The following is a 22,391-nucleotide window of genomic DNA, read 5'->3' as shown; positions in this document are numbered from 1 at the left end:
TGTAGTAGCGTCTGTAAAATACCAAATGACAATAGTCTACCTATGAAAAGTAATAGGTTCATGTAATTAACCACCTAAGGTTCGGGAGCTCAGTTATGTACTAGAGGCTGATCGTACAGCACTGCAATCCTGAGAGATCAATTATAAGAAATATGTATCTGGGCTCAGGGAAAATTTGAGGGGGGGGGGGGGGGGCGAAGGGGGAGAATTGGGGAAGGAAGAAGCCGGATTGCTTTTAAGTAAACATAAATGGTGGAAGAAAGTGAGAAACTAAACTATATAAGCAAAAATGTGCAAGCAAAATATAACCTGGAGCTCCAGTGGGGGTAAGGGTGGGGGTGGGGGTGGGGGTGGTTGGTGATGGGAGAGTTGTGTTAAGTTGGTAAACCAGATAGGGAGACCTTGATGGAGTGGGGTTGCGAGGGTGGGAGAATGGGGGATAAATAAGAAAGTGTGATAAATAGGAACGGCATTGGCTTATAAATACTAAATTCTTACAATTGATAGAGTGTAACAACTGTGATAGTTACTTTCTGCATAATTATCCCAACATTCAAACAACTATTGAAAATAACATACAAATTTCAACTTACGAAGTGTAACGGCTGATCTACCTATGTAGGTTGATATGTTACTATACCTAACTACACTCCTGGAAATGGAAAAAAGAACACATTGACACCGGTGTGTCAGACCCACCATACTTGCTCCGGACACTGCGAGAGGGCTGTACAAGCAATGATCACACGCACGGCACAGCGGACACACCAGGAACCGCGGTGTTGGCCGTCGAATGGCGCTAGCTGCGCAGCATTTGTGCATTGCCGCCGTCAGTGTCAGCCAGTTTGCCGTGGCATACGGAGCTCCATCGCAGTCTTTAACACTGGTAGCATGCCGCGACAGCGTGGACGTGAACCGTATGTGCAGTTGACGGACTTTGAGCGAGGGCGTATAGTGGGCATGCGGGAGGCCGGGTGGACGTACCGCCGAATTGCTCAACACGTGGGGCGTGAGGTCTCCACAGTACATCGATGTTGTCGCCAGTGGTCGGCGGAAGGTGCACGTGCCCGTCGACATGGGACCGGACCGCAGCGACGCACGGATTCACGCCAAGACCGTAGGATCCTACGCAGTGCCGTAGGGGACCGCACCGCCACTTCCCAGCAAATTAGCGACACTGTTGCTCCTGGGGTATCGGCGAGGACCATTCGCAACCGTCTCCATGAGGCTGGGGTACGGTCCCGCACACCGTTAGGCCGTCTTCCGCTCACGCCCCAACATCGTGCAGCCCGCCTCCAGTGGTGTCGCGACAGGCGTGAATGGAGGGACGAATGGAGACGTGTCGTCTTCAGCGATGAGAGTCGCTTCTGCCTTGGTGCCAATGATGGTCGTATGCGTGTTTGGCGCCGTGCAGGTGAGCGCCACAATCAGGACTGCATACGACCGAGGCACACAGGGCCAACACCCGGCATCATGGTGTGGGGAGCGATCTCCTACACTGGCCGTACACCACCGGTGATCGTCGAGGGGACACTGAATAGTGCACGGTACATCCAAACCGTCATCGAACCCATCGTTCTACCATTCCTAGACCGGCAAGGGAACTTGCTGTTCCAACAGGACAATGCACGTCCGCATGTATCCCGTGCCACCCAACGTGCTCTAGAAGGTGTAAGTCAACTACCCTGGCCAGCAAGATCTCCGGATCTGTCCCCCATTGAGCATGTTTGGGACTGGATGAAGCGTCGTCTCACGCGGTCTGCACGTCCAGCACGAACGCTGGTCCAACTGAGGCGCCAGGTGGAAATGGCATGGCAAGCCGTTCCACAGGACTACATCCAGCATCTCTACGATCGTCTCCATGGGAGAATAGCAGCCTGCCTTGCTGCGAAAGGTGGATATACACTGTACTAGTGCCGCCATTGTACGTGCTCTGTTGCCTGTGTCTATGTGCCTGTGGTTCTGTCAGTGTGATCATGTGATGTATCTGACCCCAGGAATGTGTCAATAAAGTTTCCCCTTCCTGGGACAATGAATTCACGGTGTTCTTATTTCAATTTCCAGGAGTGTATATGTAAGAGAGGAATTAATTGTATATCAGGAACTGATAATGAAGTACTGTAATTACAGCAGGCCAGCTAAGAAAAGAAGCGGCAGGAGGGAAGAAAGGAATGAAGGTGTGGATGAGGGAAGGTTTTAAAGAAACAGAAGACACAAAACTAATATGTGGAAGTGTGTGAGAAAAGCGTGACACGTGGGGCGGTGTGGTTGGCGACGGTGAGTTCGGAGTGGGGTGTGTTGATTGTGAAAATGTGGTAAACCGGGTGGGGGATTGTTGGGAATGGTGCGGACGGGAGGGGGACAAGTGGGAGAAGTGATAAAACGGGAGCAAGTGAAGAAAATTGATGATGATTATGATATCTGCAGTTGTTGTTTGGCTTCTTTATACCATTTTTGTTCAGGCGCTTTGAACCACATATAAACAATCAGTATTAATGGATTCATTCTTGTGTTACAGATTACTCTTGTATTTTTTAGGACGACACCAACATGCTGCATGCATCTTACTGTCAACACTCGCAAATAATGTGGTAGTTACAAGTGTGTACCATCTTTTATCTTTAAATTTTTCAAATATTTAAGCTTTTCTTTCTTAAATTTTAATTTTCTTATCTAACTCGTACTTATTTGGGGTATATGTTCTGTGCAGTCTTCTGAAGAAGAGCACTAAGTGCCTGAAACTAGTTAAGGAAATAAAATTTCTTTTATGCAACTTGTTGCTGGGTATTTCGATAAATAAGTACAGGAATACAGCGTTAACATTTTAACCAGTGGAGCTGTAGTCAACAAAAACCACTTCTCATACCTTTTAAATTTTGGAATTCCGGAGGAAGTACAGCTTGGCGCAGAGACCATGCGCCACCAACTGGCACATGTTTGAAAAACGTTCTCCGTGGTTTGGGATCTGGATCAAGTCTAGGGACATGCAACACAGTACCAGTTAGACAATACCGCTGAACACGCATTTTTTGAAAAAAAAAATGGCACTTAGAATGTTTTGTATTCCATTCTTCATATGTTGAACAGTATGCAGTGCGGCACTAGACGCTGGGGAGTGCCAGAAGTTAATGACTTCTGCCGACGCCGGGGCTGCATGGATGATCAGCGTGGTGCGGCGTGTGTGCTGGAAGCAGTCTCTGTTCCGGCGTGACATCAAGCACCGGCACGTCGGCGTCGAATGTGACCGCAGAGAAGGCTGTGAGGCGAAGTCAGCCAATCGGCCGCTGTCTGGACCGCACCTCGACAGGAGCGCCCTCTATCCGAAGAGAATATAAACGCCGCTCCTGCCAGCCTCGGGCGAACTAGAAGACGAGCACTAGAAGGGCCGCACTAGAAAACGAGCAGTGATATTAACGACAGCAGTGACTTATGAACTTGTGTGATTAGCTTGCATGGAAATTATATATATTGGAGGACAATGATTATTTGCATGTCGCCAATTGCTGGAGACCCGTCATGTAGAAACGAAAGTTAGTATTGTCAGTCCAATTACTGTAATAAAATCCATTAATAAAATTTGCTTGTACATTGTCTAGCTATCCGAGAAAACAGCTTCCTAGGCACCTTATATTACACGAGTGGGCAGGATCCCACAACCTCCGTGATAGAGAATGTATGCCGCCAATGCTAGCACAAAATGGGTAAAACTATTGTACGTCAGCGGAAATGTATTAAGAAAATTTGTGGAGTATTCCGTCAGCACTTGGAATAACATAGACATATTAAAAACTGAAAAGTGCGGCACTGATGCTCCACAATGATATTTGTTTTTAGTTTGTTTCGAACAGGTTTTCGGCTTTCCACGCCATCCTCCGACAACTTAAGATTAGACTTCTAAGGAAATGTTGGTATCAAGAATTTTGGGATTTTTAGCCTAGTCAAGGTCTTTCGGATTCCAGAAACGCTTCCTATTGTCAGAGGCAGCAAACCTGACGAAATCTATTCTTCTAGTACAGCCCGGCTATAATTTGTAAATTCATTATGCAGATGGCAGTAATAATTAACTATAATGCTGTAAACATTTGCAGTCGTGTGTAGCCCAAGATATAAACAGAGTGGGAAGACAGAGATATTAATTAATAATTACTTACGATATTATATTGCTAAATTTTTTGTTAGAAAGTAGTGTTATAACAGTCATTAGGGAATTTGTTGGAAGCTGTTATTTATCGGAAAATCATCATTATTAATAATGTAATAAATAGTGAAAACTTACTGTCTGCTGTACTTTATAACTAGCAAATTATACCAACAAGAAAAATGAAAAGATGTCCGTGTGGATAAATGCACTGCTGTAAGACAGCCCCGTTTCTGACCCAACGTACGTGATGAGCCTTCGCAGTCGTGCACTGTTAAACGATTATGATGTCTGTACTCTCGGGCGCTAGTAGCGTGGGAGTCACCAAGATCCTGCAGCACGTTGAGTATGCCCCCCCCCTCCCCCTTCCCCCTCCCCCTGAGTCCATCGGTCCCATAGTCTAATTACTGTCGTGGGATCCTCTGCAACGCGAGCAGCAGTATCATGGAACGATAAACCATGTTCTCGATTGACCGAGAGGTCACGCTCCCGCCTCTGTCGAATTCCGACATGTACTGCTAGGCATTTCTCTTTCCTACACGAGGCATAACGCGATCTTTGCACAAATAACTATCATTCACATGTAAGTTTAGAATGAGAAATGCGCTACATAACCTTTCCTTGTATGTCATAAACTTTTCCAGGGCAATACACGTTCACGTCGATGAGGCCGAATCCACCATTACATCCAGTCCACACAATGAATGAGCGTATTATAAAGCACTACAACTAAATTCCGCTTACAGATTCTGATAGTTGATGATATCACAAATTTAATGACAGCAATCACGGGTCGATTACATGCATATTAACCAAGTACATAAATATGAATCTCTTCGAATGAATTACTTACGCTCGATATTCTGAAACAGCGCACATGTTACGGAAGGAAAGGGCTTTAAATTTCAGATGTTTTTGAGTGTGTAACGGGGCTTCGTATACTAATAGTTCGGCAATGTGAGTTAGTAGCTATCATAATGAAAAACATGCTTCAAATTTCATTTCTATTGAAGAATAGATCTACGTTATGTTCAGATTCTACTAACTGTTATTTCTGTGTCCAACCTGGCCCAGTATACTCATTCAGCAGGTTTAGGTAGAAAGACTTGCACTACGACGTGAAGTCCGACGTTGCCACAGTCATGTTGATAGGAGAATTTCTCTGGAGGTGTGAAATTTCGCAGAGAAGGAAGCGACAGTTGTTGTTGTTGTGGTCTTCAGTCCTGAGACTGGTTTGATGCAGCTCTCCATGATACTCTATCCTGTGCAAACTTCTTCATTTCCCAGTACCTACTGCAGCCTACATACTTCTGAATCTGCTTAGTGTATTCATCTCTTGGTCTCCCTCTACGATTTTTACCCTCTACGCTGCCCTCCAGTACTAAATTGGTGATCCCTTGATGCCTCAGAACATGTCCTACCAACCGATCCCTTCTTCTAGTCAAGTTGTGCCACAAACTCCTCTTCTCCCCAATTTTATTCAATACCTCCTAATTAGTTATGCGATCTACCCATCTAATCTTGAGCATTCTTCTGTAGCACCACATTTCGAAAGCTTCTATTCTCCTCTTGTCTAAACTATTTATCGTCCACGTTTCACTTCCATACATGGCTACACCATACAAGTACTTTCAGAAACGACTTCCTGACACTTAAAACAACACTCGATGTTAACAAATTTCTCCTCTTCAGAAACGCTTTCCTTGCCATTGCCAGTCTACATTTTATATCTTCTCTACTTCGACCATCATCAGTTATTTTGCTCCCCAAACAGCAAAGCTCCTTTACTACTTTCAGTGTCTCATTTCCGAATCTAATTCCCTCAGCATCCTTATTTCGCCTACATTCCATTATCCTCGTTTTGCTTTTGTTGATGTTCATCTTATACCCTCTTTTCAAGACACTGTCCATTCCGTTCCATGGCTCTTCCAAGTCCTTTGCTGTCTCTGACAGAATTACAATGTCATCGGAGAACCTAAAAGTTTTTATTTCTTCTCCATGGATTTTAATACCTACTCCCAACTTTTCTTTTGTTTCCTTTATTGCTTGCTCAATATACAGATAGAGTAACATCGGGGACAGGCTGCAACCCTGTCTCACTCCCTTCCCAACCACTGCTTCCCTTTCATGTCCCTCGACTCTTATAACTGCCATCTGCTTTCTGTACAAATTGTAAATAGCCTTCCGCTCCCTGTATTTTACTCCTGCCACCTTCAGAATTTGAAAGAGAGTATTCCAGTCAACATTGTGAAAAGCTTTCTCTAAGTCTACGAATCCTTGAAATGTAGGTTTGCTTTTTCTTAATCTATTTTCTAAGTTAAGTCGTAAGGTCAATATTGGCTCACGTGTTCCAACATTTCTACGGAATCCAAACTGATCTTCCCCAAGGTCGGCTTCTACCAGTTTGTCCATTCGTCTGAAAAGAATTCGCTTTAGTATTTTGCAGCTGTGATTTATTAAACTGATAGTTCGAGAATTTTCACATCTCTCAACACCTGCTTTCTTTGGGATTGGAATTATTATATTCTTCTTGAAGTCTGAGGGTATTTTGCCTGTCTCATACATCTTGCTCACCAGATGGTAGAGTTTTGTCAGGACTGGCTCTCCCAAGGCCGTCAGTAGTTCTAATGGAATGTTTTCTACTCCCGGGGCCTTGTTTCGACTCAGGTCTTTCAGTGCTCTGTCAAACTCTTCACGCAGTATCATATCTCCCATTTGATTTTCATCTACCTCCTCTTCCACTTCCATAATATTGTCCTCAAGAACTCGCCCCTGTGTAGACCCTCTATATACTCCTTCCACCTTTCTGCTTTCCCTTCTTTGCTTAGAACTGGGTTTCCATCTGAGCTCTTGATATTCATGCAAGTGGTTCTCTTTTCTCCAAAGGTCTCTTTAATTTTCCTGTAGGCAGTATGTATCTCACCCCTCGTGACATAAGCCTCTAAATCCTTACATTTGTCCTCTAGCCATCCCTGCTTAGTCATTTTGCTCTTCCTGTCGATCTCATTTTTGAGACGTTTGTATTCCTTTTTGCCTGCTTCACTTACTGCATTTTTGTATTTTCTCCTTTCATCAATTAAATTCAGTATCTCTTCTGTTACCCAAGGATTTCTACTAGCCCTCGTCTTTTTGCCTACTTGATCCTCTGCTGCCTTCACTATTTAATTCCTCATAGCTACCCATTCTTCTTCTACTGTATTTCTTTCCCCCATTCCTGTCAATTGTTCCCTTATGCTCTCTCTGAAATTCTGTACAACCTCTGGTTCTTTCAGTTTATCCAGGTCCCATCTCCTTAAATTCCCACCTTTTCGCAGTTTCTTTAGTTTTAATCTATAGTTCATAACCGATAGATTGTGGTCATAGTCCACATTTGCCCCTGGAAATGACTTACAATTTAAAATCTGGTTGCTAAATCTCTGTCTTACCATTATATAATCTATCTGAAACCTTCTAGTATCTCTAGGATTCTTCCATGTATACAACCTTCTTTCATGATTTTTGAACCAAGTGTTAGCTATGATTAAGTTGTGCTCTGTGCATAATTCTACCGGGCGGCTTCCTCTTTCATTTCTTAGCCCCAATCCATATTCACCTACTACGTTTACTTCTCTTCCTTTTCCTACTGTCGAATTCCAGTCACCCATGACTATTAAATTTTCGTCTCCCTTCACTACCGGAATAATTTCTTTTATCTCATCATACATTTCATCAATTTCTTCATCATCTGCAGAGCTAGTTGGCATATGAACTTTTACTACTGTAGTAGGCGTGGGCTTCGTGTCTATCTTGGCCACAATAATGCGTTCACTATGTTGTTTGTAGTAGCTTACCCGCACTCCTATTTTTTATTCATTATTAAACCTACTCCTGCATTACCCCTATTTGATTTTGTATTTAAAACCCTGTATTCACCTGAGCAAAAGTCTTGTTCCTCCTGCCTATCCATTTCCCTTTTAGAATTTTCTAACCTACCTGCCCGATTAAGGGATCTGACATTCCACGCTCCGATACGTAGAACGCAAGTTTTTTTTATCGTGATAACGATGTCCTCTTGAGCAGTCCCCGCCCGGAGATACGAATGGGGGACTATTTGACCTCCGGAATATTTTACCCAAGAGGACGCCATCATCATTTAATCATACAGTAAAGCTCCATGCACTGGGGAAAAATTACGGCCGTTCGCAGTACCAGCACAACAAGGCCGTTTTGGTTAGTGTTACAGGGCCAGATCAGTCAATCATCCAGACTGTTGCCCCTGCAACTGCTGAAAAGGCTGCTTCCCCTCCTTAGGAACCACACGTTTGTCTGGCCTCTCAACAGATACCCCTCCTTTGTGGTTGCACCTACGGTACGGCTATCTGTATCGTTGAGGCACGCAAGCCTCCCCTCCAACGGCAAGGTCTATGGCTCATGGGGGGGGGGGGGGGAAGCGACAGTTAGGAAATAACTAACCTCAAGAGTTACATGCTATCAATTTCGTGCAGTTGCGCTGAAATGATGACCATTTTAATACCCGTTCATGAAAGTACGCTTCATGACAATTCGACGTTTGCTGCATGCTGTCTTCATGATGCTGCAGTTTTCACGGCCAGTAGTGCAGAATTACAAATGTGAGTATGCCTGTAGCTAGTTGAGACCGATAAAAACATGCTAGGCTGTGCAAACTAGACGGTTAATAAAATTACTGAACGAAATAAGGAGGGATTGTTTGTAACGTAATGGTCACGCACAACTAGTGAATTCAGCAATCTGAGGAGGAGAAAACTTACAGATTCTGAACAATGTGCGAAATTCGTCATTAGGCTGAAAAATTGTAAGCACTGACGGCAACTATGAACGTCGTGATGTTGGTGGGGAAAGTGGGAGAGGGTATTACTAAAGTAATCTAATGCATCAGATTTCGTGGTTTCCTCGTATCTCAGAATGTTTCTACCCATCATAAACCAAAAATGAGCCATTTTGCTGTAGTGTGACATGACGTTCCGCCTCGAAAGACTCACGGTTCAGTTATGTCAGCGACGGCCAGGATGTCGCGTAGCGGGCACGCCTTGCGCAGACGAGCGACCTTCGCTGCGAGGGACTCCGTGAACTGACTGCAAATGTGCTTCTTGTGAGTTCTCGTGACGCGTAAAATGTTTATTAAGAAGAAGGTAGAATTCTTTTGTTTTACTTTCTGTAGAGCAATTGGCATGTTATTAAATGTGTACAAAACTTTTTCTCGTGTCACTCGTAGTTTTAATTACTACTACCTCACATAGATTGGGCATACAATAGCCTGCGTCATGACTTAGAAACTGGCGTACAAGCTTCCGGTATTTGAAGAGCGAAATGAACTATACAGGGTGTTACAAAAAGGTACGGCCAAACTTTCGGGAAACATTCCTCACACACAAAGAAAGAAAATATGTTATGTGGACATGTGTCCGTAACGCTTACTTTAGAGCTCATTTTATTACTTCTCTTCAAATCACATTAATCATGGAATGGAAACACACAGCAACAGAACGAACCAGCGTGACTTCAAACACTTTGTTACAGGAAATGTTCAAAATGTCCTCCGTTAGCGAGGATACATGCATCCACCCTCCGTCGCATGGAATCTCTGATGCGCTGATGCAGCCCTGGAGAATGGCGTATTGTATCACAGCCGTCCACAATACGAGCACGAAGAGTCTCTACATTTGGTACCGGGGTTGCGTAGACAAGAGCTTTCAAATGTCCCCATAAATGAAAGTCAAGAGGGCTGAGGTCAGGAGAGCGTGGAGGCCATGGAATAGGTCCGCCTCTACCAATCCATCGGTCACCGAATCTGTTGTTGAGAAGCGTACGAACACTTGGACTGAAATGTGCAGGAGCTCCATCGTGTACGAACCACATGTTGTGTGGTACTTGTAAAAGCACATGTTCTAGCAGCACAGGTAGAGTATCCCGTATGAAATCATTATAACGTGCCCCATTGAGCGTAGGTGGAAGAACAAACTAAAAGGAGCTCTAACATGGAAATTAATCGTTTCCGGACACATGTCCACATAACATCTGTTCTTTATTTGTGTGTGAGGAATGTTTCCTGACAGTTTGGCCGTACCTTTTTGTAACACCCTGTATATCCAATGTGTTGTCGCCGTCTGTTGCACTCGTAACGCCAGCATTTTGTAACGGAGGATGGATTCTGGCACATCTGAAAAAGCCAAATAGTTTCGTGGGCTTCGTTTGGCAGCTCTCAGAATTTTATCGTCGGTGACAGTTGTGTTGGCAGCAAAACTATCACAACCTTTACACTTTGCAGCAGATTACACCTTGACGGTGAAACAAAAACCAGACAGCTCTTCCTGTAATTAATGAATCACCGGGTGATGTACAGTAGGAGTAAACAGCAACTTCTGGTATTTAAGATGCTTACGCAGTGTCCTATAGAGGAGCAACCGGGGCACACCAATGTGCAATGGAATGGAGAATTAACTCTAAAATTACAGAAAGGGATGTGAAGCACGTCGAAATTCAATTAAGAAACGAGGACTCTGTTCTTCCGAAGACGCCCAAAATACGGTTAATCTTCGATAAACTTGGCCTAACAATTTCTTTTCGACCCTATTTGCTCAATAAAAGTAAAAAAGAATTGCTATAGAATTTTGTCGAATTTCCACACAGACAAAAATATTTAGGAAAATGGCATGGTCTTTCCTAGTTAATATAGCGCGTGGAATTAACGACTTAAATTACCTGGGTGTACAACAAGAATTCTACATCAGGCACGTCTGGGAAGTATATGGACGATTACAAATTCATGGCAGAGGCTGCTCAAAATTAGCGTCCTTCACTGTTGTTGCTATACATACACTACGTGATCAAAAGTATCAAAAAATGTTCAAATGTGTGTGAATTCCTAAGGGACCAAACTGCTAAGGTCATCGGTCCCTCGACTTACACACTACTTAAACTAACTTAAAGCTAAGGACAACACACACCCACGCTCGAGGGAGGACTTGAACCTCCGGCGGGAGGGGCCGCGCAGTTCGTGACATGGTGCTTCTAACCCCGCGGCCACTCCGCGCGGCGATCGAAAGCATCCGGACACCCCTCAAAACATACGTTTTTCATATTAGGTGCATTGTGCTGCCACCAACTGCCAGGTACTCCATATCAGCGACCTCAGTAGTCATTAGACATCGTAAGAGAGCAGAATGGGTCGCTCCGTGGAACTCACGCACTTCGAATGTGGTCAGGTGATTGGGTGTCACTTGTGTCATACGTCTGTAAGCAAGATTTTCGCACTCCTAAACATCCCTAGGTCCACTCTTTCTGATGTGATAGTGAAGTAGAAACGTGAAGGGACACATACAGCACAAAAGCGTATAACGCGTTGTCGTCTGTTGACCGACAGACACCGCCGACAGTTGAAGAGGGTCGTAATGTGTAACTGGCAGACATCTATCCAGACCATCACACAGGAATTCCAAACTGCATCAGGATCCACCGCAAGTACTATGACAGTCAGGCGGGAGGTGAGAAAACATGGATTTCGTGTTCGAGCGGCTGCTCATAAGCCACACATCACGCCGGTAAATGCCAAATGACGTTTCGCTTGGTGTGAGGAGCGTAAACATTGGGCAACTGGACAGTAGAAAAACGTTGTGTGGAGTGATGAATCACGGTACATAATGTGGCGATCCGATGGCAGGTTGTGGCTATAGCGAATGCCCGGTGAACGTCATCTACCAGCGCGTGAGGTGTCAACAGTAAAATTCGGAGGCGGTAGTGTTATGGTGTGGTCGTGTTTTTCATGGAGGGGGCTTGCACCTCTTGTTGTTTTGCGTGACACTATCACAGCACAGACCTACATTTATGTTTTTAGCACCTTCTTGTTTTCCGCTTGATGAGCAATTCGGGGATGGCGATTGCATCTTCCAATACGAGCGAGCACCTGTTCATAATTCCTGGGCTGTGGTGGAGTGGTTACACGACAATAACATCCCTGTAATGGACTGGCTTTCACAGAGTCCTGATCTGAATGCTATAGAACACCTTTAGGGCGCTTCGGAACGCCGATTTCGTGCCAGGCCTCACCGACCGACATAGATACAGCTCCTCAGTGGAGCACTCCGTGATAAATGGGCTACCTTCCCCAAGAAACCTTCCAGCACTTGAGAGCGCCACGAACTTGTAAGTCATTTTCACCTAGGTGTCAGGATACTTTTGATCACATAATGTATTTGATAGCTGTTACCACCTGACATGCATTCTGGATTCCGAAACGATAGGTGTCTGCGTTATTTTGATAAACAACTGTAAATCTTATACGTTTCTTAGAACACTCAAGTAGGGTCTGGTCTCAAATACCTTGCAGTCCTTTCACAGTAACAGGTATGCGAACTTATCTACGTACAGGTTTGGTGACGAACTGTGCCATCTACCTGCCTACGATACCACGACATTTTACTGGATCTGGAGATCGATTTGAATCGTACACATCGAAGGAGCAAATGCAGCTGGCAAGTTAAATAAAGTTTAACGAATGTTCGTCTTGTGACGATTGTGAATAGAAACATGAGCCACTCCACTATGAAAAACAGGGAAGCTGCAAGCGTTTATTTTAAAATGCTTCGAACTGCATGAATTTTCTTCTTTGGGGATCCACTGGCAGTGAAGTTTGGTTGATTCGGGGGAAGGGAACAAACAGCGAGGTCATCGGTCCCGTCGGATTAGGAAACAATGGGGAAGGAAGTCGGCCGTGCCCTTTCAAAGGAACCATCCCGGCATTTCCCTGAAGCGAAGTAGAGAAATCACGGAAAACCTAAATCAGGATGACCGGACGTGGGCGGTGTAGTCAACCAAGTAAAGAGCTGGTAGCTTCTTAGCTGCAGCTGCGCTTGGCCTGTCGCTAACCATCCCTCCAGACTATAGCATGTTCAGGATGAGATCTCCTCAGGTGGTGCTATTAAGTGCATCTCTCGCTACGATGCTACTTTGAGCAACTTGGCACACTGCGGCTGCTCGGCATGCGGCTATGTATACTGGCTATCGAAGCACGGAGACACAAAGCCACTACACGAGGAACCCACGCTGAGGGCGGAAATGCGGCCGCAGCGCTCTGAAACCGAGCAGACGCGTCATGCTGCGCTCTCTAGCACGACGATAACTCGTTCGTTGCTAGGTTACAATGTCAAAGATACAAAAGAGGATTTTTCACTATCTGGCTCAATTCTGTCTGAATAATACGGACAGAAGTGATAGAAGCTCTGTAAAGTATATGTGTTGCACAAAAAAATGGTTCAAGTGGCTCTGAGCACATGGGACTTAACTTCTGAGGTCATCTGTCCCCTAGAACTTAGAACCACTTAAACCTAACTAACCTAAGGACATCACACACATCCATGCCCGAGGCAGGATTCGAACCTGCGACCGTAGCGGTCACGCGGTTGAAAACTGAAGCGCTTAGAACCGCACGGCCACACCGGCCGGCTATGTGTTGCACAGTTATACACTTTATTCATCAAGAATACAGGTCGGAGAGAGACAATGGCAAACGTAACGGTTTCTGCCGGTCCGCTAAACTAAAGCATGCCAGTCAACATCTTTGCAATGTATCAGTTATGATAGCAACTAGGTCCTCAATCTTCCTAATTGCTCAGTCTTTCTCCTAAGATAATTATTTCTTATCATAAACTAAAAGTTTTTCATCAGGTTACCCTCCATTCAGAGGCTGTTGCACGCAGCGAATGTTATTTTGACTTGTAAATAATAGATTTCAGATATCAGTCGTCCTTTGGAATTTTTATTGGCTGATCTAGGTTTCAGCTAGAACTAGCCATTCTCAATGCACTATCATTTTTGGTAAGGCATGTAATGCCTGTTGGTCGGGCTTTGTCCACAGTTCATTGACCAAAAATGATAGTTCACTGAGAATGACTAGTTTCTAGCTGAAATCTAGATCTGCCAATAAAAATTACAAAGGACGACTGATAGCTGAAATCTGTTATTTATAAGTAAAAGTTTTTCATTAAAGAAAATAAACAATTATCTATTGTTCTGAGGCGGAGAGCGAAAAAGCATTAAATTAGAGATATAAAGTAAAACAATAATCTGTGGTTGGTTATAAACATTTTTCATTTGAATTCACTTTATCTAGAACGTTGGGGCGGTTTGGCATCGGCTGGCCGGCACACACTTCTCGTACTTTGCCTCTCTCCGTTTGCGCTTAGCGTGGTTGTGACGTGGTATGTCGATCGCTCATAGGACGCAGACATTTCGGTTGAAAAAAATGAGGAATTTGTTATGGAGTATCATGGAATATTTCTGCTTCAGCCCTGGCCTATAGTTTCGTGAAGTTTCGACAGGTGGCGGCGCTATACGTAGCCTTCAAAATGGTGTCTGTGGCGGAGGTGTCATTTTCTTTTGGCGGAAAAACAGACCATCGCAGATATTCAGAGGCGCTTGCAGAATCTTTACGGAGATCGGGCAGTGAACAAAAGCACGGCGACTCGTTGGGCGACGCGTCTGTCATCACCACAGCGATATCGCGCTAGCCCGTCCGATCTCCCGCGTGCCGACTGGCCGCAAACAGCTGACTTTTCCAGTGCTGGAACGAGTGGACACTGTCGTTCAAGATGATCGACAGATCACAATCAGTCACCTCGCTGCACAGTGGGACGCGTCTATTGGCAGTGCTGACACACTCGTCCACAAGTTGGGGTACTCAAAGGTGTGGTTCCTCGCCGTCTAACAGAGGAACATAAAAATCAACGGAAGACCATCTGTGCGGAGTTGTTTGCGCGTTACTAGGCTGACCGTGACATCTTTTTGTCACAGGCAGTGAAACATGGGTCCATCTCTTCGAACCGAATAAAAAACGACAACAAATGGAGTGGCACCACACCATCTCTCCTCCGAAGAAAAAGTTCAAACCGCATCGTCAGCTGCTAAAGTCACGGCGACGGTCTTCTGCTCCCTCGTGGTGCAGCGATCATCTCGGAAGTGTATTGTGCTTCCCTCAGGAAACTGAAGAAACGACTTCAGCCTATCCGTCGCCACAAAAATGCAAACTAAGTTCTCCTTTTCCATGACAGCGCAAGGCGTCACAGAAGCCTCTGCATCGAGGACAACTGAAAAACTTTATTGGACTGTTCTTCGTAATCTACCCACACCCAGGATCTCGCTTTTGCAAACTTCCCTCTGTTTGATCCAATGAAGGATGCACTCCGGGGAAGCAGTACGTGGACGATGGCGGAGTTATTAATGTAGCAAGACGTTGGTTCCAGTGCTGACCAATAGACTGATACCATGCGGGCATACCGGCTGTCCCAGTAAGGTGGCGTAAGGTCGTCACATTGAACGGATGTTTGTGTCCTCTGAGTCTTTCGCCGTGGCACGCTTCAATAAAATCTTCTTGGTTTACAAGCCACGTCATTCCGAATGAAACACTCGAGCTTTCCATAGCTGTCTCCACCATCGTTATCAGGAGTTGAAAACAGTGACTACTGGGGCTGGTACGGTGTTCTGGTTATACAGATGTGAGGCAGTGTCTAGCACCTTCCAAAGAGGACTGGAGTGGCGCGTGCGCGGAAGCAAGTTGGGCAGGTCCTACCGGCTTCGTCCCGCCGTGGGACCGAGGCCGACGAGAAATCCCGGAGATGTCGGGATTCCATGCATTGTCCAGCTGTTAACAGCTCCAAACGAACACGCTAGAATACTCCGATGGCTGAGGCGAGCGGCTTCGCCAAAGACAGCTGTTCTTCGCAGTTTCACCAGCGAGGGCGCTGCCGCTAGGCGGTGTGGTCCATCTGTCAACGTCACTCTGACGTATGCTGTACAATACTCTCTGCGCGCTGTATAGAGCGGAGCAGGAAACATCCTCGTCAGCCTTCGATGGCTCACCTGACGATGAGTGACAGGTGTTCAGCCGAAACATCGTAGAATGAAGTTTGCAATGACCGGCTGCAATCCCAAAATCTCTTCGAACATTTAAGACGCCGGCGAAATTTTGAATTTCACATCAGACGCCTTTACAGGGAGGAGATGGCCTCACATGTAAGAAGCTCCGTGGTAAGAGAGCAAAACTTTTAAGTTCTTTGAGTTTTTTTAATGAGATGTCGCGACCATGGTATAATACCAAAATTTGTCAGAGTGACACATTTTGTTAAGATTGCCACTGCACAGAAGATAACGGAGAAGGCCAGTCATGTTATAGTTAAGGAAAGAATTTGTTATAGGAGACGAAGATTGGATGCTATTTCAGAACTGTTCCACATACATCTGAAGCTTGCACCAATTCTCTCTTCTGTATCATGGAATTCGGTTGATGGAGTAACTTCAGCCAAGTTTGATTGGATATATAAGGATGAAAGTTCTCGACAGATGTTAAAATTTGATCACTTAGTGCCACAACAGCCGTGGTCATTTTTTTATTTAATATGTAAATTAAAATTTTCTTGGAATTACATGTGAATTGTTTTCTTTGATTTTGATTTATTTTATTTATCTGTATCGAAAAACTGCACGACGTTCCGTTGTCAACTTCACGGAGAAGAATTTGTACGATGCGACGCTGTCTGTATGAGTTAAAGGACTTACACCAAGTGCACTATCTCTGATAAATTTTGTGAGCGGCGTTGAAGAAGCTGTGCGACGGCTTCCTATCGATGCTGCCGAAGAAATAAAAAGGGAATCTTGCCGTGCTCTTTTGAAAGCATCTCCTCAACGAATTAATACGACGTCTGAAGAAAGGGCTGCCTGCGGGAACTCCGAGAGGATGCGGAACTGTGGTTTATTTATTTAATCGTATGGTTTGGGCCCCCCGTCTGGCAGACCGTTCACCGGGTGCCGGTCTTTCAATTTGACGCCACTTCGGCAACCTGTAGTCAATGAGGATGATGATGAGGACAACACAACACCCAATCCCTGGGGGAGAAAATTACCCGACCCAGCCGGGAATCGAACCCGGCCCCAGAGGATTGACAATCCGTCACGCTGACCATTCAGCTACCGGGGGCGGACGGAACAGTGGTGCTGAAGGCTAATAAAGATAACTCATCTGTTTTGTTACCTCGTGGTTTGCATTTGCAGAAGATGTATGGCCTACTTAGTGATATGAGGTGCATTCAAGTTCTAAGGCCTCCGATTTTTTTTCTCTGGACTGGAAAGAGATAGAAACATGCGCATTGTTTTAAAATGAGGCCGCGTTCATTGTCAATACGTCCCAGAGATGGCAGCACCGTACGGCAGATGGAATTTCACCGCCAGCGGCGAGAATGAGAACTGTTTTAAATACTTAAAATGGCGACGTTTTCCTTACTTGAACAGCGTGCAATCATTCGTTTCCTGAATTTGCGTGGTGTGAAACCAATTGAAATTCATCGACAGTTGAAGGAGACATGTGGTGATGGAGTTAGGGATGTGTCGAAAGTGCGTTTGTGGGTGCGACAGTTTAAGGAAGGCAGAACATCGTGTGACAACAAACCGAAACAACCTCGGGCTCGCACAAGCCGGTCTGACGACATGATCGAGAAAGTGGAGAGAATTGTTTTGGGGGATCGCCGAATGACTGTTGAACAGATCGCCTCCAGAGTTGGCGTTTCTGTGGGTTCTGTGCACACAATCCTGCATGACGACCTGAAAATGCGAAAAGTGTCATCCAGGTGGGTGCCACGAATGCTGATGGACGACCACATGGCTGCCCGTGTGGCATGTTGCCAAGCAATGTTGACGTGCAACGACAGCATGAATGGGACTTTCTTTTCGTCGGTTGTGACAATGGATGAGACGTGGATGCAATTTCTCAATCCAGAACCAAAGCGCCAGTCAGCTCAATGGAAGCACACAGATTCACCACCACCAAAAAAATTTCGGGTAACCGCCAGTGCTGAAAAAATGATGGTGACCATGTTCTGGGACAGCGAGGGCGTAATCCTTACCCATTGCGTTGCAAAGGGCACTACGGTAACAGGTGCATCCTACGAAAATGTTTTGAAGAACAATTTCCTTCCTGCACTGCAACAAAAACGTCCGGGAAGCGCTGCACGTGTGCTATTTCACGAAGACAACGCACCCGCACATCGAGCTAATGTTACGCAACAGTTTCTTCGTGATAACAACTTTGAAGTGATTCCTCATGCTCCCTACTCACCTGACCTGGCTCCTAGTGACTTTTGGCTTTTTCCAACAATGAAAGACACTCTCCGTGGCCGCACATTCACCAGCCGTGCTGCTATTGCCTCAGCGATTTTCCAGTAGTCAAAACAGACTCCTAAAGAAGCCTTCGCCGCTGCCATGGAATCATGGCGTCAGCGTTGTGAAAAATGTGTACGTCTGCAGGGCGATTACTTCGAGAAGTAACGCCAGTTTCATCGATTTCGGGTGAGTAGTTAATTAGAAAAAAAATCGGAGGCCTTAGAACTTGAATACACCTCGTGCTATGCGCAGGAAGATTTGTACACTCCTGAATTCTCCCTCGTCACCTCCAGAGACCATCATGCGATTAACACCACAAGGCAGCGTACCACCGAAGCTGTGTGCTCTTCCCAAGGTGCACAGAGATGACCTTCCTTAACGGCGTGTATTGAATAATACACATGATTTAGACAGGCATCTTGCTTTTTTGCTGAGACCATTGGTTGGCAAATGTCCACATCATATATGGAACTCAGCCGACTTTATCAACAGATTGGGGCTCTCCACCTAAGCTGTTCGGATCTTTTAGTGAGTTTTAATGAAGTATCTCTTTTTACAATGATACCTCTCGCTGATTCCTTGGCGCTAATTGATAAACAGTTTGAAGCGGGCATCACTGCTTTGTTTCAGCACTCTCTTTCCTCAACCTGTTTCATGTTCAGTCAAGGATATTTTGAACAGACTGACGGCGTCAGCATGGGCAGCCCCTTGTCTCCCATAGCGGCTAACTTTTTATGGAGGATTATGAGGAAAGTGCACTTGAATCAGCGGTTCTTAAACCAACTGTTTTTTGGAGATACGTGTATGGTACTTTCATAGTGTGGCCCCACGGAAAATATAAGTTAATGGAGTTTTTACAAATTAGGCAAAGATGGGTGTCTTTCATTCCTGGATGTTTTGGTTAGAGGGAACATTGACGGCTCCCTGGGACATTCTGTTTATCTAAGCCCACTCACACTCATTTGTACTTACACTGTTCAATTTGTCATCACCGACCACAAAGTATCAGTCAGCTTAAAACCTTGTACATAGAGCCCATACAGTGTCGGATGCAGACAGTTTGCGTGAAGAGCTTGCACATTTACAGACAGGGCGAACTAAGCAAAAAACCAAGAACCGGGAGGTGGACAAAGAGGAGAACGCGCCAGCAAAGTCTCCAGCTTTCCTTCCCTTCGCAGGAAATATTTCCTTCAAAATAGCAAGAATACTTAGTAATTTTCAGGTGAAAGCAATTTTCCGTCCACCATACAGATTTCGGACTCGATTGGAGCAGTGAAAGGGTAATTTATTATTGCGGAAGGCGGGAATTTATAGAAGACTGTGGCGTCTGTGTCTCCTTAGAGTTGACACGACTTGGCCGTGATGGTTGTCCCAGTCGGTATGACGTGGAACGCCGTCCATCGCTCACGACAACGCCACCCTGTAACTAGTAGAAAAACACAAACTCCTCGCGTGGTTTGGTCATATTTCAGATACCGTCTTTCGTGATTAATGTCAGTATTTCGACAGAGCAGCGCATCAGAATGTGTAAGCCGCTCTTGCTTCTTCGCTGATAAACGCGGCAATTGCACCACTCTTTGACGCGATGACCTGAAATGATGACCACCAATTTTCTTTTGTTGTGAGACCGCGACAGGCTTTTCAGCTTGCGCGAACTGGCTAACTGTAGTTCTTCTTTTTGTTATGCCCGGTTAGACAATGGATGTTGAATATTAATAATATAAAGTCTTGAATCTTCAATCCATCACCCAAGTCGTGGCCACATTACGGGATTGCGAGGATGTAAGTTAATAACTTGTTATTCCGTCGTCAATAACTACACGACGTAATTCCAGAGGTAAAATATACTTAATATTCAGAATGCGTCGTAATCTTGGGACAAATCGATGACTGTTCACTGTTAAATAATCATGAATTCACTTTTCACTTCACAGTGTTCTAATAGTCAATTAATTTTCACTAGTACACCTGATAATGTCTATTCAATTATGTAGGAGACACGAAGAATTAAAGTTTGAATCCAATTTTATTGTTCCTTGTAATTAATTGTCCCTACACTGAGCACGCACACCGATTTCCACTCAGGGAATTGCTTCCGTTTGCATCAGTAATCTTTGACGAGAACTTCTGACAACTCGGCGCAGTTGTACGTTCTTCGTGTTGGCGTTTGTATGTTACCTACTCGAGACTAATAATTGTTTTTCTGTAGACGATGTTTCTTTTTCAATGTCCTTGAATGTTCGTGCTTATTTAGTATCACGAAGGCTAAGTCCCATCACAAATCTCACACGATTTAACTTCGTCGCGAATCTCCGTATCCCGTTATCTTGCTAAAGGTAAAGATGACTTTGCTTTAGTATGACTTCTGAATAATGCTTCAGTCTATATCGCAAAACTTTCAAACTTCCGATTAGCTTGAAACAATCTAGTAGCGCTTACATTTTTTACTACTATCGCAATTGTACTAGAGAGCGACTAAGCAGCAACAGAAGCTAACATTTCCATTTCCGAGCTACATCGTAGTCACATCAAACTTCCTTTTAGATGCGGCTACAGCTCTCTTCTATGGTAGATGTTATCTTTGGCCAATTTACCATCTGGGGTTTAACCTTCTTTATTAATTATTTTGCGATTCTTTCTTTGATGTTTTTGCTGCTTGTCCTATCGTATTCTTTCATTCAGTCTCTATTTCATGATAAATATTACTATTCACATGACATTCCTGTTGATCAAATTATCACAAGCGTAAAATTTGTCGTCAGTAGCTGCTGTCACTGTCAGGATGACTAATTTTCCTACTTCTTTTACAACAAGGGATTGTTTATTAGGGTTTCTGCAATTGGGGTGTTACACTTGCCAGTGTGGTGCAGTCTATGTAGGACAAGCAACACGCACAGTGGAAGAACTCTGCACAGAACATAAATGTTACACTTGCCTTCGGCAGCCCAGCAAGTCTGCAGTTCCGGAACATTATTTCTCCAACGAACGTTCAATAGGGCACTACAAAATATTAATTTTGGCCACAGCAACATCTTTTTGGGACTCCATTATAAAACAAAACGTTGAAATACGTATCGCGGAAAACCTAATGAACCGTAACAGCGGATACCAGCTGGATAATGCGTGGAATCCCGCCATCTCCTATATTTTCTCCAGACGAAGACGCCAGAATACTCCGATGGTTACAGCGAGCGGCTAGGCCGATTGATTTATAGATTGATTGATTGATTTTAACAGGAGAGCTAAAACAGCTTAGGTCTAACCCGTCACTGCCCGCACCGAAACTAGGTTTATTGTGCGATCCAGTGCCCTTAAATAGTGCAAGGAGTCCCTCTACCAGTTTTTTGTTAGACACAATTTCTTACGATTGTAAGAGGTGACACGTAGGTAAGCATCCTGTCTGATCACCTGCCTCCATTCATGGCCTTTGTGCATTCCGACGGACTTGGGCAATTCCAGCAGGACAATGCGACACGCCACACGTCCAGAATTACTACATAGTGGCTCCAGGAACAATCTTCTGAGTTTAAACACTTCCGCTGTCCACCAGACTCCCCATACATGAACATTATTGAGCATATCTGGGATGCCTTGCAATGTGCTGTTCAGAAGAGATCTCCACAACCTCGTACTCTTACGGTTTCGTGGACAGTCTTGCAGGATTCATGGTGTGACTCCCCCCACCCCTGCAACATTTCAGCCATTAGGAGAGTCCATGCCACGTCGTGTTGCTGCACTTCTGCGTGCTCACGGGGCCTTCACGATGTTAGACAGTACACCAGTTTCTTTGCCTCTCCAGTGTACTTACTAACATTAACATCCAAATCTCACAATATTGTCTTTATCTAAGATCAGGAAAAAATAATTCTGCTTTCGTGCAAGAACAAGTTACTACTACCTAACACGTCGCCATTCGTTCATGTACACCCCGAAGTTTCTTTTAAAAGTAACTAACTGTTTTTTCTTTCGGTTTTCTAGTTTAAGTTAATGTATGCCAGTCAGTGTCGCGCTTGTAAATGCTGCGTGGAATAGTATACTGAAGAATATAAAAAACTGAGGAGTTGTTGGACGAATATCTATCTGGTTTGAG

This window comes from Schistocerca serialis, chromosome 1, assembly GCF_023864345.2.
Source record: "Schistocerca serialis cubense isolate TAMUIC-IGC-003099 chromosome 1, iqSchSeri2.2, whole genome shotgun sequence".
Lineage (NCBI taxonomy): Eukaryota > Metazoa > Arthropoda > Insecta > Orthoptera > Acrididae > Schistocerca > Schistocerca serialis.
Note: the sequence above shows the minus strand (reverse complement) of the source record.